The 24,619-nt window shown below is 49.1% G+C and overlaps 1 long non-coding RNA gene across 1 annotated transcript in view; it reads left to right on the top strand.

The window, feature by feature from the left end:
• LOC121829625 (uncharacterized) overlaps positions 1-23,562 on the top strand; it is a 37,525-nt gene extending 13,963 nt beyond the window's left edge. The window contains exons 3-4 of the long non-coding RNA XR_006072660.2: positions 22,197-22,348; positions 22,726-23,562. This is a non-coding gene — a long non-coding RNA (uncharacterized LOC121829625). The remainder of the gene's footprint in view (positions 1-22,196; positions 22,349-22,725) is intronic.
• The last annotated feature ends 1,057 nt before the right edge of the window (positions 23,563-24,619 follow it).

The raw sequence follows: 24,619 nt of genomic DNA, 5'->3' as shown, positions 1-24,619 counted from the left end.
ACAAATGCAACATGAACAAAAGTAACACCCCTTAAAATAATACTCCCCAACAGGACTCTGTTAAAGGGTCACAGCACTAGGAAGGCTGAGAACCACTGCATTACAGTCTTGGGTATTTTGTTATAGTGACAGAAAGGGACAATTCTCTTCCCTGTCTCCTGAGAACAGGCCAAAACACTAGTATTGCAAAGCCCCAGACCTCAAAGCCTAATATGGCAGAGTCTGGTACTACCAAATCTCAGACCCCAGAGCCGGGCACAACAGATTGCTATCCTGAGCCTGCTTGCTTGGAGCCTTGTGCTCCAAAGTGTGGTACTGAACCTGCTACCCTAGGACATGGCTCAGCAGGTCCTGCTATCCCAGAGCCTGTATGCCATGAACTTGGTACCAGAGACCTTCACACCCCAGACCCTGGAACACTAGAGCCTGACACAGAGGCCTCCTACCCCACATCTTTACTCTCTGACCCCCAGGCCTGGTACCCCAGAGCCTTGTACCTTAGAGTCTAGTACTATGCAGACTTGGTACCCCAGAGCCTTGTGCCCCAGAGTCTAGTACTATGCAGACTTAGTACCCCAGAGCCTTGTGCCCCAGAGTACTTGGTACCCAGGGCTCAGTACCCCAAGGCCAGCTCACAGGCTGGGTGGAGGAAATCTGAACCCATTTTTGTGGAAAAGCCTGAGACCTGATTGTGGGAGTCCATTTTACATATCGAGTGTTCTAAATTGCATTAGGAAGCCGATAGCTAGTGATCTGTCCCATTGCAGCGGATGCTTTGGATGACAGAGCGAGCTCCTGGACCTGCAGGGCACCATGCCCTTCTCTGTAGGTCTCCTAAACTGTGTAATGATTAATCCTCCCTGGCCGTGTTTGGACTCCCCTAGCAGATCTGGGCATGGGTTTGAGGGAGTTTCTAGAGATGTTTAACCAAGAAGCCTTTCTCAGAGTGTGGACGGTGCCGTCTCGTCGACTGCAGTCCTGGACTGAATCAAAAGGAGAAAGCGGGTTTCGCCATTGATGCCCCCTGCTTCCCCACTGTGGAAGCAGTGTGACTGGCTTCCTCACGCTCCTGCCGCCAGTCTTCCCTCCGTGACGGACTGTCACTCCAACCACCCTGCCGCAAGCCCCTCTGCCAGGCATTTTGTGACAGCAGTGGGAAACATAACCAATTCCTCTGACCCCCACTGTGGGCTTGCTGCCGTGGTGTGAAGTACATCCGTGCTTCCCGGGTGCACTGGCTTTGGGTTACTCTGGATCTCTCCATCATTGGACAGTAAGTACATATGCCATCGTGCAGGAGTTTATGAAACATCTTACATCTAAAGGGCTCCTGATGGAACAGATGGAGGGGCCTTGTAGGACTGCTGGCAAGGTTCTGTGTCTCAGTCAACATGCTGGTTTCATGAACATACTCTGTTTGCCAAAATCTGTCAGGCTATGCAGTGAGATGTGTGTGCTTTCCTGTATCGTACAACATTTCAATTAAGCACGTTTAAAAATAACTTGACATTGAAAACTGGGTGCCCTGGAAAACAAAGAGGGGTGGACCCCAGTGAATCAGTTAAGGGACAAACATAACCCAGAGCAAGAACACTAACATGGCGGAGAGGACCCAATCTTCCATGGTGAGGGGGTGCAACCACCTCCCAAGGATGCAGTTGAAAGAGGAGCCTCCAAAGCAAGAGACCCGGGTTGCCTCTGGGTGGTGGTAAGTACTGTAGCCTCGTGCTGCAGATGGAGCCCAGGCACACCTCCCAGGGCCAGACCAAACAAGGTGCCTCAGATGGGAGCCAAGCTTGGACAGCAGCTACCATCTGTGGGGGAAGTGGAGTGCCTTGTGGGGTGGAAGGCATTGTGGGTGCACATACAGCTCTGATGATGTTTCGTCAGGGACTGTTGGCCCAGCAGGCTGTGTTATTGATTGAAAACCCCAGCACTCCCAAGCAGAGACTGACCCCAGAGTGTGGTGTTGGGCAAACAGGCTCTGATTCCATTTCCATGAGCACCTAGCTTGCCCCTTCCCCTCAAAATGCCTCACCTGCAATCCTCTCACCACGAAGTGATGCCTCAAATGCAGACTACAAATAATCAGGAAATGGCCAAGAGAAGACCCCGGCAGCAGTTAAAGGTAGGTCAAGAATATGCAGACAGTGAGCCCGAGGCTAGAGAAACCCAAGCCCTTGTTCCTGGGAAATGCTGACAAGAAACGCAGGGCTGATGGGAACAAAACTTCCAAAGGAAAGACCCAGAAGCAAGATATGGAGATAAGAAGGCCAGTTCACAAGGAGGAAGAAAACACAGACTCAGGCTTGTCACTCAGACATTGCCGGAGTCCTACAGGGCAAGCAGCAAGGGGTGGCCAGAGCCAAACTGAAGAGATGAGCGTGGAAACTGGGCGGGCTGTGCAGGAGACATGCAGGTGCAGAGTGTGTGTGGAGTGGTGTGTACAGAGCACGGCACAGATGCTCATTGAGCAGAGGGCTGCAGGAGCCCTTTATGAGTGACTGATGTGGAGTATAATTTATGAATGGCTTGGAGAAGAGAGCTTAGAAGCTGTAATGACAGTGAAGAGATGGAGCCATCAATGACTCCGGCAGGAAGTATGTGCAGTGTATACACATCTTAAACATCACCCCGAGCCCCCAAAATGCAGTTGTCAGTGTTCATAAAAAATGCTTGGCACCCTGATTCTGTCACGCCACACATATGTCCCCAGTTACTACAGTTCACCCCGTAAGTTCGCACGTTGAATTAATTTGAAAATCTGCAAAAATCGCCATTGTATTTAAACATAGCCTCTGTGCATCCTTTCACACTTGGTGACCATATATGAACAGGGCATGAACCGTGGACTTGTTATCATGGTGTTGTTTGAATAATGACAAGGGAAACATCTCTATAAAGACCATCCAGTGGCAAAGTTTTCTCCGAGTATATTGAGCTTGGGGTCAGTTGAACTCAGAGACACAGAGCCACCTGAAGTAATGTAATTACCAAGAACGTGTCAACTTGACACACGCTAAAGTCATCTGAGAGGAGGGAGGGATTCTCAACTAAGAAAACGCCTCCATGAGATCGGGCTGTAGGCAAGCCTGTGGGGCATTTTCATAGTGATTGATGGGGGAGGTTCCACCCCATTGTGAGTGGGGCCATCCTGGGCTGGTGGTCCTGGGTTCTATAAGAAAACAGGCATAGCCGGGCGTTGGTGGCGCACGCCTTTAATCCCAGCACTCGGGAGGCAGAGCCAGGCGGATCTCTGTGAGTTCGAGGCCAGCCTGGGCTACCAAGTGAGCTCCAGGAAAGGCGCAAAGCTACACAGAGAAACCCTGTCTCGAAAAAAAAGGAAAAAAAAAAAAAAAAAAAAAGAAAACAGGCTTAGTGTGGCATGGGATAAGCCAGTAAGCAGCACGCTCCATGGCTTCAGCATCAGCTCCTGCCGCCAGGTTCCTGTCCTGTTTGAGTTCCTGTCCTGACTTCCTTCGATGTGGAAGTGTAAGCTGCTTTTGGTCATGGTGTTTCGTCACAGTCCCTTTCTTAGAACCAGGGCGGCACCAGCAGCTGGCTTTCATCCCAGGGTCGCCTTGTCCTCTGTTCTAACCCCAGCTCATGCCCAGCTTTTCCCATCCCCTTCTTTGCCCACCAAGGCCTTGTGTCTGGTGTAGGGTGCACTTAACCATGGTGCCCCTTGAATGGGCTAGACCTCTCACCCCAATGTCCTTTTCTTCCTCTACTCTGTTTTCTGGGGTTGCAGGTTCGGGTCCTGTCTCAGGACTGTCAGTACAGGTGGCCATGGGGGAGCCTGACACTCTGCCTGTACTGTCTCTTCTTGCCCCTATCTGGCAGCTCACACTGAGCCTTCAGGACTTCTTGAAGTTGCAGCCTGGCCACAGAGATAATGAAACCAGAATTGGAATTGCAGACCATACAGGCCAACGCCTGAGCTGCAACCACTCTAAATCAAATTAACCCATCAAGAAATAGGCCACCCAAGGAAGAACTGAGGTGTAGCAGATGGATGTCTGGAATGTGTGCTAGGGTGCCACACAGCCATGCTTGAGGAGGCAGAGATAGGTCAGAGTTTCAGAGGAAAGGGCCAGAAGGTTGTGCAAGCTGTTTTGAAATAGTTCTCCTTGGACCCGAGGATTGATAGCAAGGGTGGCGTCAGTCCAAAGTTGACAGGGCAGCTGCTGACCAACTTCCTGGAAGTGCTCCCTGCACAGGAAGGAGTGGCCCGTCAAGGCTGTTTGGCCCTCAGAGGCATGCTGATCATCTTGGGCTCCAGCAGTGTCTGTCTGTCCAAGGGCCAGTGTGTCTCTGTTTGGGAGGTGACAAAGGTCACAAAGCAAAGGTACACCTAAGGAGGAACCTGCCATGTGTGAGGAGGACACCTGCCATGTGTGAGGAGGACACCTGCCATGTGTGAAGAGGACACCTGCCATGTGTGAGGAGGACACCTGCCATGTGTGAGGAGGACACCTGCCATGTGTGAGGAGGACACCTGTCGTGTGTGAGGAGGACACCTGCCATGTGTGAGGAGGACACCTGCCGTGTGTGAGGAGGACACCTGTCATGAGTGAGGAGGACACCTGTCATGTGTGAGGAGGACACCTGTCGTGTGTGAGGAGGACACCTGCCATGTGTGAGGAGGACACCTGTCGTGTGTGAGGAGGACACCTGTCATGTGTGAGGAGGACACCTGTCGTGTGTGAGGAGGACACCTGTCGTGTGTGAGGAGGACACCTGCCATGTGTGAAGAGGACACCTGCCATGTGTGAGGAGGACACCTGTCATGAGTGAGGAGGACACCTGTCGTGTGTGAGGAGGACACCTGCCGTGTGTGAGGAGGACACCTGTCATGAGTGAGGAGGACACCTGCCATGTGTGAGGAGGACACCTGTCGTGTGTGAGGAGGACACCTGCCGTGTGTGAAGAGGACACCTGCCATGTGTGAGGAGGACACCTGCCATATGTGAGGACACCTGTCATGTGTGAAGAGGACACCTCTCGTGTGTGAGGAGGACACCTGTCATGTGTGAGGAGGACACCTGCCCTGTGTGAGGAGGACACCTGCCCTGTGTGAGGAGGACACCTGCCATATGTGAGGACACCTGTCATGTGTGAGGAGGACACCTGTCGTGTGTGAGGAGGACACCTGCCGTGTGTGAGGAGGACACCTGCCGTGTGTGAGGAGGACACCTGTCATGTGTGAGGAGGACACCTGCCATGAGTGAGGAGGACACCTGCCCTGTGGGAGGAGGAGCACATCTAACCCTGAAGGAGCCAGAGGGAAAGAGGCCAGTAGGACAGTTGACACACTGGCCTGGCAGTTAGGCGCTGTTGGTTTTAATTAAGTCGATGATGAATTTGGAAACCCTTGAGCTGGGCCAGGATTTGGAGGCTGAACTGCTTGATGGCAGGAATGCTTGTAAAAGTGATTAAAATAGCTTTACAGAGTGTGCCTGGAGGGAGCAGTAGGCCGGGAGAGACTCTGGGTGTGGAAGGGGAGGCCCGACTTCTTAGGAGTCTGTCCATCAGCCACAGCCAGCGTGGGCCAGAGGTGATCAAACACTCAATCGGACCCGGATGCTTGGTTGTGTACTTGCTGTGGCTACAGAAAAGCGAGCTGCCGCCAGTCTTTAAACAGTGGACCGGAGGCTACGTTTCCCTCCGTCAGTCAAAGGCCGCTGCGATGCAATGGCCTAATTTTAGCTGCTTGTCAATTCCCCAGCGCCTGTTAGTTGATGTAACTTTGATCCTCCAATGCTCAGATGCTTTGTGCTGAATATAGCTAGAATATACTATGAATCATCTGGATGGCTGCCCAGCTGAGGGAGGGGGAGGGAAGACAGGGAGGGAGGGGGAGGAGGGAGGGAAGGGAGAAAGAGGAAAGGAAAGGAGGAGGGTAGAGGACCTCGAGAACATTCAGGCCCTGAAATGGGTGGATGCAGACAACATTTAGATGGAAGATCATGCCTATTGCAGACCATCAGCTTCTCATCTTAGGCTTGTATTTTGAGTACATTATTCTTGGACTCATATTTTTCTTTCTAAACCAGGAGCTTTTCTCATGCAAACACATAGGAGGCCACTGCCAAGGTCTAATGATAGTGTCAATAGTCTCCAGACATTTTAAATGAATGTTTTTCGAAGCAAATCACTGCCTCTCAAGGGCTTTTATTTCCACTTAGGGAGCAAGCAGCTGAGATGCTCTGAAGGGGTGGAGAGCATTTCTGATCGCCTCCCCTCCTTTAGGTTATTAGGAATTGCCTTCTGTTTCTTCTGCTGTCTGGCTTTTCTTCTCAGCTGAGATTTCTTTCTTCCTCCAGCTCTTAGAGAGACCTCTGTGTCACCCTTGTGTCCTGGATGTGTGTAGCTGCTACCTCCCTCCTATTGACTGGCTTCAGGTGGTGTCACCCGGATCATGATTTCCATTGTTCATACTTTGTAGGAGTGTCACCCAGATCATGATTTCCGTCGTTCATACTTTGCAGGAGAATCAGTAAGACTCACTGGGACACACCCGATTCTTTGGCTGGATCCTCCGCTACCTGGTCTTTCTTCCCAAGGTCAGGAGAGAGAGACTCTTCTTCCAGCTTCTCCTAGGGTCTAAATGCTGCTTGCTACTTCCTGCTCCCTGGATGGGGAAGGGTAGAAAGAAAGGTGAAGAGGAAACGGGACCATAGACTTTAAGTTGTCTTGGGAAGGGGGCAGCACACATTCCTCTTCTTTGAGAATTTGTGGCTGTGATCAAGATGTGGTCATCTGAAGGAGGGGTATGTTTACACCTCCGTGGAGGGGGTTCATGGATGTCAGGTGCCATAGAGTACAACACAACTTTGTACTGAAATGAAATGCACAGAATGGGGAATGGTCATGAGAAATAATGCTAATAGACTCAGGGCATTCTACCGCAGCCCAGGGCCTCCAGAGGGGCTGAAGTCTGAGGTGACTTCATTCCTCTCGATTCCAATTTCTTAAGCTGAGGGCACAGCCCCACCGTTTGGTCACACTGCTGAGCTCAGGGATTATGACAACTGTCAGCAGTGGCGCCCGACAGGCCCCCCAGCCACCATAGGATATCGCTCACACTCCTGACTGCACTCTGAATTTGACTTTAAGTCTGTACTGCGGGCAATGCCACATCCTTGAGTAACAGAACATGAAAGAATCACGGTGCCCTGCTGGGCCCTTCGTCCTCATGGCTGGATCTCCTGGTACTGGAGGGTGTTATGTATGCCACTGGGGGAGAAAAGTGATCTTCCAGTTCACCTGCTGAGGAAGCCTTTCCACAAAGAGGGACCTGGCAGGATGAGCCCACAGGTGTGATAGTCCTGTGGATGCTCTCCACGTCGCCGGCCACTTTCTGATGACCTCTGAGGCTCCATGTATGAGATGGAACCTGTGTCTGGCACTGTTAAAGGGACAAAAACTTATGGCTAGATAGGTCAAAATTTACGCGCATACAAAATTGTTTTAAAGTGACTTTTTAATGATTTATTATCAGCAAATGTATACTTTGTATATATAAGCATATCTACAGGCCACATATGAATTTCTTGGGCAAAATGGCATTGGGAATGAAAAAAAAATGTGAGTCAGCTGTATGGGGGATTCTGTCTTGGGGCAATCAAGTCAGAGGTCCCAAGGGGCCAGAGGGTCACTGTATTGGAGGCAAGATTTGTCCATGTTAGAGCCTTCAACACAGGCCAGGGGTTGGTCACTCGCTAGTCACTGGAAACTGTGAGGTACTCAAAGGGCTTGGCCTGCCCCCCACCAGACCCGAATAAGATGATGCATGGGTCAGGGGGCCACCACAGCTCCTCAGTGTGCTTCTGAAATGGAGATGGAAGGGTTGGCCTTTCAGCCAGGCAGGCACTTATGGAGGAGAGCTGCGGTAACAGCGTCAGAGCGTCCACTCCTTTACAGTCAGCTCGAGTGTTCGGGTGCAAACCGAGCATGCTCCGAGGCACTGCTCTGCATCTGGCCTTCCAAATCCTGAGCCCAGTGTGCTAAAGAATGTGTCTTCCATTTTTCCTTTTTCAATAAAGGGGTTTATTGAGCACTACAGATGCCAGGCCCTGGGGTGGGGTGGGGGCAGTGTTAATACTCCTAGAGACGAAGTTACCTGGGTGGGGGAGGGATGTCTTAAGGGTGTGAAATGGCTAAGGTCCTTTTTATATGAAAACCTGGGGAAGGAAACTGACATTAAATCTGCATCGGCTCTAGGTCAGGAGCAGAGGCATGCAGTCGGGAGCATGTTGGGATAGGCGCACAGCCCCTGGAAGTGCTTGCGTCTGCACGGCTTGTCTGAGATGTTCTTCCTAGGCAGGGTGCAGTGGCGTCTGGTGGCTGCCGGGGCTCTAAGCTTTCAACTCACATTCAGGAATGTGGAGCAGTCCTGGGTTGGCTCTTCAGCTGTTAACTGATGAGTCCTCGGCTTTGTTTTCATTTCTGTTGCTGTGATGAAGCACCCTGACCAAAAGCACCTAAGGGGAGAAGAGGGTTTGTCTGGCTCCCACTCCCAGGTCCGTCTGTCATCAAGGGGCAGCAGGGCAGGAACTCAGGCAACCAGTCACATAATAGGCAGACAAGAGTGGAGAGAAATGAGTGGGAACCCCAGAAATCCTTGCTGGCTGCTTGCTTGTTCGCAGCTAGCTTTCTCTAATCTTATGCTGTTCAGGACCCCGAGCCAGGCAACGGTGTCGCTCGCAATGGACACATCTTCCTACCTAATCCACAGTCAAGACCGTCCCCACCCCCCAGACATGCCCACAAGCTAACCTTAACTAGGTGACTTTTCTCAGGTGATTCTAGATTGTGACAGATTGACAAAAACTGATGTCACGTTCCTTCCTCTCTCCTTTAGCATTTGGAATGGAATTTAGGGTATCTCAGATTTGTTCTCTTATGAATTCCCCAAACCCTTGCCACCTTCACAGTGATGACCTATTTTGAAGGCCCTAGGTTGCTACCGAATGGGGAATGGTCATAAGAAATAACAGTCATAGAGTCAGGGCATTCTACTGCAGCCCAGAGCCTCCAGAGGGGCTGCAGTCTGAGGTGATCACCAGGGTCGCTAGCTTCTGGAGAGCCACCTTTGCCGGGGCCTGTCGGGTCCAGCACCCAGACAGGGCCCAGGAACTCTACTTGCCTCTCCCTGCCGTCTCTGCGTCTCTGCCCTTCGCCTCATGCTCACCATCAAGGTTGTAAAACACCTTTGGTGACGAGCTGCCAACCCCACGTGGGAGTTTTACAGCACAGAGTCTGGCTATAGGGTTGGCACCCAGCAGAGGACAAGTTAGGAACTGAGCCCTCAGCCTGTGTGAGCTGACATTTTGTTTGGACTAGATGTCAGTCAGCTGGCTGGGTTACAGAATTGGTCCCCAGATGCCTGTGGAGCAAGTCAAGTCCGTGTGGATGCTCATGTTTTCAGAGTAGAGGCGTGCTGGCTAGTTTTATGTTAACCCGACACAAGTTAGAGCCATTTTGGAAGAGGAAACTTCAATTGAGAGAATGTTCCCACTGTGCTGCCTTTGTGGGCAAACCTGTGGTACATTTTCTTAATCAGTGATTGATGCAGGAGGGTCCAGCTCACTGTGGGTGGTCCTGCTCCTCTGCTGGTAGTCCTGGGTACTTGAAGAAAGCAGACTGAAGCCAGGCGGTGGTGCCACATGTCTTTAATCCCAGCACTTGGGAAGCAGAGGATCTCTTTGAGTTTGAGGCCAGCCTCGTCTACATAGCATGTTCCAGGATGGCCAGGGCTATATAGAGAAACCCTGTCTTGAAAAACAAAACAAGAAGAAGGAAGGAGTGGGGAAGTGGAAAGATGGAGGAAGGAGGAAGAAATCAGGCTGAGCAAGCCAGTGAGCTGCACCCCTCCATGGTCTCTGCATCAGTTCCTACCTCCAGGTTCCTGCCCTGGAGGAGGGACTGCAAGCTGCTCCCTAGTTGCCTTTGGTCATGGTCTTTTTAATCACAACAACAGTAACCCTAACTAATACAAGATGGAATGCTGGCTGGCTTTTTCTGAAGAGTTAGGCATTTCCTTGTGACTGTCCTCCCAATCAGCTTAGACTTGGAGGGGAGTGCCCTTCCAGTTCTCTCCCTCTTAAGGACCTGTAGCTAGAGGCCTGTGGGAAATGCTGGGTTAATTCAACTCATAGACAGGCCTCATCTCATACAGCAGCCAGGCCAGGAAAGCTCCATCCCAGATCCTGTGCACATCTAAGTTAGGCTTGGTTAATGCACGCTAAGGGGAGGTCAGGGCTGCAGTTCCTTCAAAAGAACTCCAGTAAGGAGGACAGTTGTGGATGTAACTCAGTAAGTCAGTCTCTCTCTCTCTCTCTCTCTCTCTCTCTCTCTCTCTCTCTCTCTCTCTCTCTCTCTCTCTCTCTCTGTGTGTGTGTGTGTGTGTGTAAAGCAGTGGATGGGTAGAGCCACAGTGATCTCTCCAGGAGGAAATGGGTGCTTTCTTTGGTGAAGTTCTAGATTCTCCTTCATCTTACTTGTTTAAACAACACAGGAGAGAAGAGCCTTGAACATCAAGGTTCTCCGTGGATGGCAAGAGCGGGGCATCGCAGCCCCTGCCTGCCTGAGAGCTTGCATCTCTCTTGGGCAGGGCGGAGGTGGTGGCATACTCTGAAATCAAGATGCTTGCGGGGCTTCGAGGGCCCTTTCTTGCAGATCGCTGGAGATGAGCTTCCCCCTTTTCCTAAGGATTCCTTTTTCTTTGGCGAGCACACCCCTGTAGGAGCCTAATCCAAATGGGAGGACGTGAATTTAGACAAGCTAATTCCCAGGGCAGCTTCTGGGCCCAAGCAATGGAACATACTTGTTTGGAAGCATGCTCACCTTGGAGATATTAAAAAGGGAGGTGCCTGTGTGACTCCTGCCCACGGTCACATCATTGAATTTTCCCAAAACTTGGCACCCTGAGGAATAAGCTGGTTTCTCCAGGCACCTGGCATTTTTTCATTCTGTTTGAGGGAGCCTGCTGGGTCCAGGGGGCTCACTTACAGGCAGTAGCTCATCACTGGCTTCTTCAGACTGGCTCTAAGTTTGGACAAAGGAGATGGATGCCTGGAGCCGCTTTCCTTGAGCACAAAGCCTCTCTGCTATTAGCCCAGCTGAGCACCCAGCCTCCTGCAGTGTGGGGAAGGCAACTGGCATGAAGGGCCACATTGGGTCCTGGCTTGGGTTCCCAGCACTCTCTTGTGCTGTGTGGAGGCAAAGGGAACCATAACTATGTCAGGAGGGAGTGCCATGTGAGGATTGAAGCCTGCTGTGCCTCTTGAAGCAGAACAGAAGGGATCCCATGAGACCCTGAGAAAGGACAGGAAGACATCCTTCGCCATGAGGGTCTATCACACAGACATATGCAAATAAGCATGTAGATTCTGAGTTTTAAGACTGGCAGAGGGGGCTGCTGAGAGCCACCTTTCCCAAAGCCTGGATCTCTGGTTTGAAAGGGGGGGGCGTGGAATCGCTGTCCCACAAAACTAGAACCAAGGCAGCTCCAGTGAGTAGTTAGGAAGGAGATGGGATGCCAGGTCCAGGAGCGAGTGTGAGCAACAGGGATCTAGGAAACGGAACAGGAGGACAAGTGATCATTAAGCAGCCAATGCAAGATCACCCCATGCTGAAGAAGGACAGCCTCAGAGACTCAAGTGCTGTGACAGAACATGACCTATCTGGGAGCGCACACCAGTGAACTTCCCTTTGAAATAAAGACGAGCTTCATAAGTGCTCAGAAAGGAAGCAAGGAGAGCAGGCAGAGGGACGGGAAAGAGGGAGAGAAGGAATGACATTCACGTCAGATGCCTCACCAGTAACATTCCAAGATGGATTATACTAAGGAAAAATAAATAAAATTGACTTACACATCTTAAACTTCTAGAACAGTCTCACTCTCTGGGTCTGTAGGGCCTCAGAGTATAATCACGTGTATTATCTGGGAGTAGTACAAAGACAATGTTTCAGCCAGTGTGGAGACTGTGAGGAGTCCTGCAGCCATTGTGAGCGACACAGCTGCCACTACAGATAGAACATTTGCACTTACACCAAAAATGGAACTGAATACCAGAGTGTTGACTAAGGTGTCCCAAGACAGAACATTCTAGAAGAGAAAGCACAACAATGATCAACCGCTTTAAATGTTTAAATTTTAAATACCTCAGCATGCATTTGACACACTTACCTTGTCCTCCAGCTCAGCACCGATGCCTGTGTGTCTCCTTTGGTGGTCCCCTCATGAGCTCAAGGCTGACTGTGAGCTGCATTTTGAGAGCATATTGTTAGATCACAGGTCCCATGTTGTCCCATACCCTGCCTCAGAAACCAGGCCATGCCTCTTGCGATGACTATTCTTTGTTGTCAACTGGACTCCATCTGTAATTAACTAAAACCCAAGTGGCTGGGCACACCTGTCAGGGATTTTTTTCTTAATCGAATCATTTGAAGTGGGAAGACCCGTTTTTAATCTGGATCTTTTGAGGTGGGAAGATTCACCTTTACTCTGAACCACACCTTCTGCTGGCAGCCTAGATGGACATGGAAGAAGGAAGCTCTGTCTGCTTGCTTGTGCTCTCTCTGGCAAGTCTATTCCTTCACTGGCATTCTAGCATATACTGAAGACCAGCTGAGACATCCAGCCTTGTGCACACAATGTGTGTGTATGTGTGTGAGTGTGTGTGTGTGTGTGTGTGTGTGTGTGTGTGTATGTACATATATGTGGTAGTTTAAATGTAATTGGCCCTCATAATCTTATTGGGAGTGGCACTATTAGGAGGTGTGGCCTTGTTGGAGGAAGTGTGTCACTGTGGGGGTGGACTTTGAGGTTTCCTATGCTCAGGTTACTGCACAGTGTGTCAGTCGACTTCCTGTTGCCTGGAAGATGTAAGACTCTCAGCTACCTCTCCAGCACCATGCCTGTCTGTACACCACCACACTTCCTGTTATGATGATAATGGACTGAACCTCTGAAACTATAAGTGAGTCACCCCAATTAAATGTTTCCTTTGTAAGCATGGTCATGGTCATGGTATCTCTTCACAGGAATAGAAACCCTAACTGAGACAATATATACCTCCATATCCTGTTCCCCTGTACACACACACACACACACACACACACACACACACACACACACACATTCATTCTATAAGTTCTGTTTCTCTAGAGAACCCTGACCAATACACCCCCACTCTGGGACAGAGGGATGATAAAAAGTGGTGTGGTTAATAATTTCCCTCCTTGAAGCTTTGAGGAAACTTAAGACAACCTTGCGTTATAACGTTACTTTTATCTAGTTCTGTCTCCCTGTAAAACCTGTAAAGGCCAGAAACTCCCTTTTACTCAGCAATCTGAAGGCTCTCCCTTCAAGACCCCATCATGCCTGCCTGTCCCCATGAGCCAATAACTCGCCTAGTGAAGTTCTTCTGAACAGCAGGTTGGTCTCCACTTCATTACCATAGGCCTACCTTCCATCTTCTGTCTTTTAGTAGAACACATCCTACCATATACCACAGGGGACTAAAGTTCAAGAGGTGAAGTACAGGTGTTAGTGGATCTGCGGCTTTCACAACACTACTGTAAACTAAAGAGAGTGAGAGCTGGGAGCTGTGTATGTTAGCATGCTTTATTAATGGCATGAAATTTGCCCCCCTTTCTATTTCTTGATGAAAGTAACTGCAATTCAGGAGAAAGGATTCATCTAGAATCCGTAGGTGCTGTGATTTCAGACCACAAAAGTGCTATTTCCCTAAGTTTTCAGACTGCTGGCCTATAAGACACTTGGCAACAGTGTGGCTATTGAGCACCCCTTATTCACCAGATCCCTGGTTCCAGTCACTGTTCATTTATTCTCCTCTTACTTGCTGTGCCTTAATACCCATTGGCCTTTGGGGCGTGAGAAACGGCTCAGCTGCTTTCCCAGAGGACCTGAGTTCAGTTCCCAGCATCTACAGTGAGTGGGTCACAAGCACCTGTAACTCCGCTCTAGGGGATCTGTGCCTCCTTTGGACTCTGAGGGTACATCTACTCCTGTACACACACTCACACAGACACATAATTTAAAAATAACAACAAATCTTTAAAAGCAATATAATATATATTATATATAAAATTTATATATAAGATTATATTAAAATGTCTCAAATTTATTATTTTAGGTAACTTTTGTTCTATTTAAAGAACTAGATGTTTTTTTTTTTTGTTTTTTTTTTTTTGGTTTTTCGAGACAGGGTTTCTCTGTGTAGTTTTGCGCCTTTCCTGGAGCTCATTTGGTAGCCCAGGCTGGCCTCGAACTCACAGCGATTCACCTGGCTCTGCCTCCCGAGTGCTGGGATTAAAGGTGTGCGCCACCACCGCCCGGCGGAAGAACTAGATGTTTTAACTCATGTGCATGTGTGTATCTGTGCATGCAGGTACCCATGTACACATGTGCACATTCATGTGGAGATCAGAAGTCAGTCTCAGGTGTCTTTATTCAGGGACTACTTGCCAAGGAGTCTAGGCTGGTGGGCCAGCACACCATGCCTGGCATTTTATATGTGCATTCTGGGGATCAAAGTCAGGTCCTCCAGTTTGTGCAGAAAGTGCTTGACTGAGCTGGCTAGCTCCCTAACCCAGATGTTTTAAATAGTAGATAATTACCGATCCACTCACACTTGTAAGAAATAACACACAGAAGTCTCATATACCTTTTACCCAGTTTCCTATAATGGCGAGATTTGGCTGAATCATAGTGTAACACCCCAGCATCAAAGCTAGGGTACCTCCACTGTCACAAACGCGCCCTGTTGCCATTTTATAACCAACCCCCCATCCCAGCCCAGACTTTAACCTCTAGTAACCACTAATATATTCTGTTTCAGAATTGTGTTATTTCAAGTGTGCTTTAGACATAGAACAATGTTATGTGGGGCCCATGGGACCCGCTTTTCCTGCTCAGTGTGGCTTCCTGGAGATTGACCCAGCTCCTCCTGTGCCCATGCCTTCCCTTTGTGTTGCTGGCTGGTATATCCTGGTGTGACGGACCACGCTTTGCTGAACTGTTTATTCACACGTGATAGCCATTTTAGGTTGGCTCCACTTTTGACTTTACAGGTAAAACTGCTGTGAACACTGTGTTAAAGCTTGGTGTGTACATGACTCTAACTTCTGTGGAGCAATGTCCAAGACTTCGGCTGCTGGGTTCTTGGAAATTACATAATTGCCACATGGTTTTCCTGTGAGTCTGCAAGTGTTTTCCATTTCCATCAGTTATGAGTAACTTAGTTTCTCTGCATCCTTGTGGGCATCCTGTATGGTCACTTTAGCACTCTGGTGGGTGGTCACTGTTGTCGGAGGATGACGCTGAGCTCCAGAGTTCTTTCACGTTTTACACTGCTCTTCTGCCCGTTTTCTCATTGATTGTTTCTCACTGATTTTGAGCATTCCTTATCTGTTATAGATACACCTTTTGCTAGGTATGTGATTTGTTAGCATTTCCCCAGTCTTTAGCCTGCCTTTTCATCCCCTCATTAAGGTTTTAGCAGAACGGAAGTGAAGCTGAGTCTCTCTGCCTTCCTTCTCATGCCTTCTGCTTCCGGTGTCATTTTAGAGAACTATTTCCCCAAATTGCAGATATTTTCCTTTGTGTTTCCGAAACGGCCTTGCATCCAGGGTGCATCTCAAATTGCCTTTGGGAGGTGTAAAGTTCACAGTGTACCTTCCCATGTGAGAATGGTGAAGGTACTGACATGTGTCACTTTTCCTGGGGGGACATGAACAAGCGTCTGTTCACCCCAGGTGAGCCTTTGACAGCAGAGCCAGGAACGGCTCCTGCCAGTCCCGCTTAGTGAACACTGGGCGTATGGGGGATACTTACAGGAGCGTATGGGGGCTATTTACAGGAGTGTATGGGGGCTACTTGCAGGAGCTTGGGTGCCCCAGAGGCAGCTGCATCATTGAGAAGCCCACCCCAGACTGGAACCCTCTCCCCAGCGTGGGGGCAGAGCCCCCTGAGGTCTCACCTGCTCCAGCAACGGCGTACTGCTTGTGCAGTCTTGGGGAGGGGCCTTGTGAATCCTGTAACTTTCTGAGCCCGTGAGTCTGCAGTGTTGCAGCAGCTTCTCTGTCCCGTCCTGGAGGGAGCGGTTCAGTTAGGAGGAGCTGGCTCCACAGCAGCCACTGGAACACTGCTATTTTACAACCCAGTCCCCAGCGCCGAGGCCTCCCGTGGCTGTTAGGAGCTACTGCTACCTGGCCCGGTCTGTTCTGGCCTCCTTTAGGACTGGCCTCTCGGTTCTGGTTGCTCCCAGCTCTGTGTCTTAAGAAAGAAGTTAGAACTGCGGCTGAGAATTGCAGTTCTAATGTCGTCAGGAGAATCACCTGCCATCACTGCCCCTGACCATGATTCTGTCAGGGTGCTGCTCATTTCCTAGTCTGCTTTTTAATCATGGGAAATAGATCAGTGCGTAGAATCAGCCATTCCCGACTCTTCACTTGTCTTCTCCATTCCTGAAAAAGTACTTCACACTAACAGGTGGAAAATAGTTTTAAACTAAAATCACGTGCCATGGTTGCTTTGTGCCATCAGCAAAGCCCGAAGTACAACTATAGAAGCGAGTTGTTTATTTCAGGTGATGATGACCCGGAAACTCAAGTGATTGAGACGGGAGGAATGAGAAGAAAATCCGGGAAGAGTCTATGGTCGTGGAGAAGCTCACCTACTGGGGACCCTCTGGTGGCCCCTGTGAGCCCAGCTCAGGATTCAACAGCAGGGGCCAGAGAGCCTAGGTCATGTGCTCTCCTGACCACCCCTCTTTGAGAGATCCCAGCATGAGATGGAACAAGCTCTGATGAGGGAGACATTACACAGGGCGGGGCCAGCAGGATACCAGAGGAACACGGTTGGTACTGATGATGGCATTCGGGCGTGCTTCTGCATGTAAGCACCTTGCGTTCACTCAGCAGGAAGGACAAGGACACTCTGCTCCTTGCAGTCCATTCCCTGTCTCCCTGGAGCATTCCCTGTGACTGCAGTAACTCCTGTTACCTCCTGGACTATTACCTTCATGAAGCTGCCAGCCAGGCTCTGCTGCCGTCCTTAAATCTGTCACCTAGTTTATAAAGTGATTCTATGATTCTATCGGGGCCTCAGCAGAGTCCTCCTGACATGGCTATCCTGCTCTGTGTCATCGGATCCGTAATTGACGGAGAGAACTGCTGAGGTCATGTTGTCTCTTACTATCCCGTGGGGATTCCAGAGCCCTCGGGAAGCACTGCTGTAATCCAGCTCAGACTATCCACCAAGTTTTGACAGGCTGCAGAGGAATCACCCCTGGCCCCCACTGGGGTGTTTGTCTCCACTTGTGGCTGGGGGTCCACCTGCTTAGAATTGGTCCTACCTTTCTGGGTTCCACTCTGGGTTACCTGACATAAGAGGCCCAGGGGTCACATGCAGTGGACATTCTTAGGTGGTTCTCATGTGCTCTGAAGTGGAGCACCACTCCCTCAGGATTACAGCAGTTGACAGATGGCGCGTTTTCACTCCACTCAGGGTAGTTTGAATATAATTGGCCTTCATAATCTCATAGGGAGTGGCACTATTAGGAGGTGTGGCTTTTTGGCGCGGGTATGCCCTTTGTTGAAGGAAGTGTGTCATTATGTGTGTGTAGGGCCTTTGCGGCTTCCTGTGCTCAGGATACCACCCAGCCTCAGTCTACTTCCTGTTTCCTTCTGATCAAGATGTAGCCAGCACCATGTCTGCCTGCACACTGCCATACTGCCTGCCATGAGGATAATGGACTGAACCTCTGGTCTGTAAGCGAGCCATCCCAATGAAATGTTTGCCTTTATAAGAGTTGCTGAGGTCATGATGTCTCTTCACAGCAACAGAAAATCCTAACACCCGCTTTTCTGTCCCACACCCCCACTTTGCTGGAACAGTGGAGCCGACACCTGTCCACTGCAAGTCATGTCAGCATCTTGAGACTGTCCATAAAAAGTTCCCATCAATAAAATTAGAAGCCCACTGACTATTCCTTTTGCTGCAAAAATGAGTGCCTCTAGAGAGGGACTCCCGCAGAGAGTCACCTCAGAGAGGCAGCCCAGAAGGAGGCTTGCAAGATGCCAAGCTGTGAGGCAGGCATCTCGCCGGCAGAGGCTCCTCTCCAGGGAGTGAAGTGCATCCTCCAAGGGCCTCAGCCACTGCAGTTGGAAACGTGACATGTGTACCACTTCTGCAGAGCTAACCCGAGCACTTGACATTTCCAGAGGCTCGGAGAACCCTTGCTGTTCTTGTTGGTCGGGGAACTGTGCCAGGAATTAGAATATTGGTAGAGTCTCAACTGCGTGTCAGTGTGATGAGCCGGCATGGCTAATGACTCCATAGAGTGATGTGTTTTAGAACATTCAAAGGGCTGCCGCACAGTCTGGGGCCTGTGTTGCCAAAAAGTAACATGATGTGGGCACAGAAGGATGACACCATTTTCCTCCTTAAAACTGAAAACAATAACAGAGCCTGGACTAAGAAAGGGACACATGGCAGTATGCCTCCACCTCCTGGGTCCTAACCTGGGCTATTCATCTGTATGTGGTAGTATGCCTCCACCTCCTGTGGTCTAGTCTGTGCTATTTGTCTGCATGTGGTAGTATGCCTCCACCTCCTGTGGTCTAGCCTGTGCTACTTGTCTGCATGTGGTAGTATGCCTCCACCTCCTATGGTTTTTAGCCTGGGCTATTCATTTGTATGTGGCAGTGTGCCTCCACCTCCTGTGGCCTAGACTGGGTTATTTATCTGCATGTGTTAGTATGCTTCCACCTCCTGTGGCCTAGCCTGGGCTATTTGTCTGCATGTGGTAGTATACCTCCACCTCCTGTGGCCTACCCTGGGCTATTTGTCTGCATATGGTAGTATGCCTCCACCTTCTGTGGCCTAGCTTGGGCTATTTGTCTGCATGTGGCAGTGTGCCTTCAGCCCCTGCAGCCTAGCCTGGGCTATTTATCTGCAAGTAGCTGTCAAAGCTTTCATCTGGTCTGTTCAGCCCTGTCAGCCCTGCTTAAAGGCTCCTACATGGAGCCATCATCTCCAGCTGAGCATCTTAGCCAATCATGTGTCCATGGAAGGACCCCTAGGGGTTGGGTCTAGACTTACCTCAGCTCAGAATGTTCTGGAAGGGGGAGAAGAGATTGCTGTAAGATTCTGGGAAGGCTTGTGGCAAGCTATCTTTCAAGCTTTATAGCCCTCTCTGACTTTGAGGTATAGTTTATGAGAAGGTAATACAGCGTTGGGGACCCCAATGGTGTCTTTGGGTTCAGGACAAGGTCACAGACCTAGGACTCCATCAGTAAGAGTGCACAGTGCAGGTGCCTGAATTCCCTAACCCGCCTGGGCTAGGCTTCCATCCTCCACCTCAGGGTGAGTTTTGTTTCTGTAAGTGAAGAGTATCAAGTTCATTCTTTTTCTGGGGCACAAGGCAGGCATACTTGCATCTTCAAGATGATGGTTTTGGGGTGAGGGGCTGATGAGAGGCTGATAGCCCAGGAGGGTGGGGCAAATTAGTACTGGTATGTGGAGGTGGGCCTGTGACTATGGGACGAGCTTGGCCCCCTTTTCTTTATCTCAGTCTTTATTTCCTTGCTTTGGTCATGCGCCTGCCCTACTCTTCCCTCCTCCATGGAAAATGCAGTAACAAAACTGTGTTGATGCTGGCCTCCCCAGCCTCCAGGACAGTAGGTCAGCATGCTTCTGTCACTGTAAATTATTCTGTCTGTGGCACTCTGATACAGCGGCATGGAATGGACTACATTGCCCGGCTGGGTCCTGCTAGAGGTGGCAGTGGCTGAGGGGAAATGTTGTGGAATAATCATTTTGTACACTTGAATATGTGTCTTTGCCAAGGTGCCTTCTGATTGGTTTAATAAAGAACTAAATAGCCAATAGCTAGATAAAAAGTGTAGGTGGGACTTCCAGGCAGAGAGGACTCTGGGAAGAAGAGAGGCAGAGAAGCCAGCCAGACACGGAATGAGTCAGACACACAGAATGGAACAGAGGTAATAAAAACTATTTTTACTAATCTACATTTTACCATGTGATATTTCCCCTTTTTATCTAAATAAAAAATGAAAGGGTTTAACTCTAATACAGTAAAACTATATATAATAAGAATAATTACCAGGTAAGAACTATAGTCACAATGTCCAGTCCATTTGCATTTGGCAAATCCAGAGAAAATACTCCATTATCTATCCTATTTTGGTGAGTCCAAAGTTTTATACCTAATTCACTTACTATCTTAGCTTGTATTACCAACCCAAAACTATCATTTTAGACCTCAAATAATTTTCTTAGATAAAACAATTTAAGCTCTTATACCTCTCAACCTTATATACTTACACCTCTTTTGTGAGTTTCTTTTCTGAATTTGGTAACAAATAGAACTGTAACTGTAACTATCTAGTCTTCAACCCCATCAGAGACCTGAGAAGGATAAAACATTACCTGAGTAAACAGGAAGTGCAGAGCAAACAACTTCTGAAACTATAATAATGACAGAGACATTTGGCTGCCTGGTCAGTCACCCAAGTTTCCTCTGCAATGTTGGGGCATTCATCTTCAGCTTACAGGCCTAGAATATCTGACAGACTTTTCTGTGAAGCAGGAATTTTGAAGGAATGTCCTACCTTGTCTTGACAAAGTTAGGCAGTCACTTTCTTTTATCCTACTTATCCAGTTTGGACAGCATACTGTCAGCAGTCAAGGCAAGAGCAGTTTCTTGCCCAGTGGCTAGCTTTACCACATCGAAAGCAAATTCAATGTGCAAGTTCTTCAATGCATATCATCCTTTTTTGAGGTAAATTGATGCTGCCAGGAGTAGATGTGTCTCACTGTTATGAAAACCCTTAGGTTATTAAGCATCTTAAATGCCATATTCTATAGATCTTTGAAGTGTTCCAAGACCATCTGCTATCTAAAATGTATCTGTTTAACCTTAAAAATATACCTGACTACAAGTTTGATTATTATAGATGGCTATTTTAAATAGTTTGTAATAATAGCCTTTAAGGACTAGAACTTTACATTACATTCTAAAATTAACTGCATAGGTACAATATCTTAAACAAGAGTAGAAATATCTGTCTATCTATCTATCTACCTATCTATCTATAAACTAAAATAACCTTAAATGTGTATCAATACATAAAAGTATATACCAGTGTAAAATATTTGAAATTAATAGTTGCTTGTTAGTTTAATGTAGATTCAATAATCTTCCTTTCATCCTATCATTCCTAGCACCCCCAGAGATGATCAGGACCTTTCATTGAACTCCATGCCTCCCTTTCTGCTTGGATGACAGGGTACTTGACTTTGACTCTGCTCTTGGGAAACTGAGTTGAGGAAATGACCCAATTATAGCTGTTTGTTCCTGAAGTTAACAGCCCAGCTTGATCACGGGACTCTGTTGACTGGGATTTGCCAGGAATTCAAGGTCTTTCCTAGAGGACTATTGGGTAGATTCCCTCTTCATCTGTGCCTGGAGTTTGGTGTTCTGCAGTCTCAATGTGGAGAACATGGGTGTATCAGGCAAAGGCCTCCCTAACTGAACACACCCTTGACAGTTGTGAGCATGCTGGGTTAGTCTAGCTACACAGTGAAGCCAGGGCAGTGCAATAGTGCTGCTGCCTGACCTGGAGGAGGGCTAGCCCTGACCTGGAGGAGGACTAGCCTTGAGCCCTGACCTGGAGGAGGACTAGCCCTGACCTGGAGGAGCACTAGCCCTGAGCCCTGACCTGGAGGAGGGCTAGCCCTGAGCCCTGACCTGGAGGAGGGCTAGCCCTGAGCCCTGACCTGGAGGAGGGCTAGCCCTGACCTGGAGGAGCACTAGCCCTGACCTGGATGCAAGATCAGAATTCTCAACTGAACACAACTTGGCCTCCCTTGTGTTGGAATTGTAACGTTTTCCAGCAATGGCTTCGGTTTGGGAATCCAGGGTTGGGTGGCCCCAGGTTTGGGGGCCATCGTGGTAATCTCCCTTAAGAATAGCTTATGGAGCTTTAGAAGAAGCCTAGAGCAGGGATGCTGGGAGAGCTAGGACATTACAGACAAGGTCCTGGAAGCCATGAACCATAAAACTAGCCCACTGCCCTGGGAGGAACATTTGATTGCAGTTGGGGGAGCTGATTTCTCTCACAGTGGTGTCTCTTCACAGGTGAAGCTGGTGGGGCGAAGGTTCAGCATCAAAAGGAGAACATCATGATTTTCACAAGTGGTCCCTTGTTTTCACACTAACAGAGTAAAAATTGGAATCAAATCAGGAAAGGGAAGACCTCAAGCACAGTTTCAAATTCCTTGGAGAATCAGGTAAGAAGGAACCTGTGTCACCCGGCCCGTGGGCCAGGTGTGGGTGAGGGTGAGGGTGCAGCAGAGCAAGGCTGCCATCAGCCTGCAGCACTGTGGAGAGCACAAACACTTGAGAGCACTTGACCTTTTCAGTGCAGAGTTATAGAATCAGAGGGGGAGGAGAGTGACGCTTGACGTGGTGAAGAGTCAAGGTACCATCAGGGTGGATTCTGCTGAAGTGGCTCCTGTCTGCATCCCACTCCAACCTGATTCTCGGGAGGGGCTGACACCACTGTAACTCGTGACCTAAGATGGCAGTTGCCCAGTGGTCATAGACTGCTGTCACTAGGGTGAGCTAAGAAAAGTCGTAAGAACTCAGTGAGTACCATTGTCACCAGAAGAAGCCAGAATCACTGACATCTGCTGAGCTGTGATCATTGTTAACTGCGTGAGCTGGACAAAGTTAGCTGGGGTGCTGAGAGCCACTGCTGCCCCGAGGAACCAAGAACATGGTTGTCTGGGTGAGCTCACACTACTGTTACTTGGGGGAATGGATACGACTGTCACCTGGAGGAGCTGAGAACCACTGTTACCTGTGGAGGTGAGAACACTGGCATCTGGAAGCTAAGGATGCTGGTACCTGGGGTAGGTGAGAATACTGTTTCTTGGGGGAACTGAGAACAGGTGAGAAAACTAGAGTGGGAGGAGGTGAGAACACTGTTACATGGGGGAGGTGAAACACAGATATAAGGTGGGATGTGAGAACACCAGTACTTGGGGGGCAGGAGAGTAAGTGGTAAGTGTGGTGTGTGTGAAAACAGTGTTACCTCAGGGAAGTGAGAAGACTGGTACATAGCAAGTGAGAACATACACCAGGGGTGGTAGATCACCAGGCCCTTGTGGGATGTGAGGACATTAGTACCTGGAGGAGGTGAGAACATCCATACCTGGGAAGTTTAGAACACTGGTATCTGAGTGATAACAGACCTGGGGAAGGGCGAGAACACTGGGACCTGGGTGAGCTTCGAAACCATTACCCAGTGTGCTGAGAACTATCGTTGCCTGGGGGAGCTGAGAACACTTATTGCCTGAGTGAGTAGATGCAACTGTTACCTTCAGGAGCTGGGATCCACTGTTACCTGGTGGAGGTGAGAACGCTGGTGCTTGGGGAGTGGTGAGAATAATGTTATGCTCTCTCTCTCTCTCTCTCTCTCTCTCTCTCTCTCTCTCTCTCTCTCTCTCTCTCTCTCTCTGTAATAATAATACTGCTACCTAGAGGGGGAGGGTAAGAACATTGGTACCTGGGCAGGAGGTGAGAACAGTGGTACCTGGTGAGCCAGTAAAACTGTTTGGGTGAGTGGATGCTACTGTTACTTAGGAAAGTGATACAACTTTAATCTGGGTCATCTGAGAACCAGTTACCTGAGTGAGCTGAGATATTGTTACTTGGAGGAGCTAAAGCCACTGTTGCCTTGAACAGTTAAGAACCACTCCTGTCTTGGAGGGGGTTACCACCGTTATCCCAGTCAGATGAGACTATTGTCGCCTGGAAGCCTGAGGAGCACTTTTACCTGAGCAGTGGAGACCACTGTTAACAGTGCTGAGGTCACTGTTAGCCAGTGAACAGAGAACAGTGTTACATGTAGGGGTCACTCAGTTATCTGAGTAAGCTGAGATATTGTTACTTGGAGGAGTCCTGGCCACTGTTACCCGTATGTGCTGAGGACCATCATTACCTGTCTGAGATGAGAACCATAGCTGACCCTCTGGGAAGTGAGACCTCCATTACTTGGGTGAGTTAAGAACCATGTTAACTGGGTGAACAGAACTGTGTTACACAAAGAGCTTGATAACCATGTTACCTGGTTGGGGGGGGGGTGCTGAGACATCCATTGTCTGGGGGAGCTGGGAGACTTCCATTATCATTTCAATGGTGATCTGAGGTCATTATTACCTTGTGATGCTGAGACCACTGTTAGCTGGGGGAGTTGAAAATGGTGTTATATGGAAGAGCTGAGACCACTGTTATCTGGAGGAGTTGTGATCATTGTTACAGGGTGAACTGAGACCATCTGATACCTAAGCAAGAGAAACAGTTACTTACCATGGTGAGCAAAGATAGCCTTTATCTCGGAGAGCTGGGAACCATTGTACACAGAGATCAGAGACTGCTGTTATCTATAGGAGCTAAGATCATGTGACCTGGGTGAACTGTGACCCTGTTCCATGGGTTATCTGAGACTACTGTTGTCTGTGTGAGCTCAGAATCAGAGCTACCTAGGAAAGCAGAGC

This window comes from Peromyscus maniculatus, chromosome 5 (genome assembly GCF_049852395.1).
Source record: "Peromyscus maniculatus bairdii isolate BWxNUB_F1_BW_parent chromosome 5, HU_Pman_BW_mat_3.1, whole genome shotgun sequence".
NCBI classification, from domain to species: Eukaryota; Metazoa; Chordata; class Mammalia; order Rodentia; family Cricetidae; genus Peromyscus; species Peromyscus maniculatus.
The sequence above is the reverse complement of the archived record's forward strand: the minus strand, read 5'-3'. Positions and strand labels throughout refer to the sequence as shown.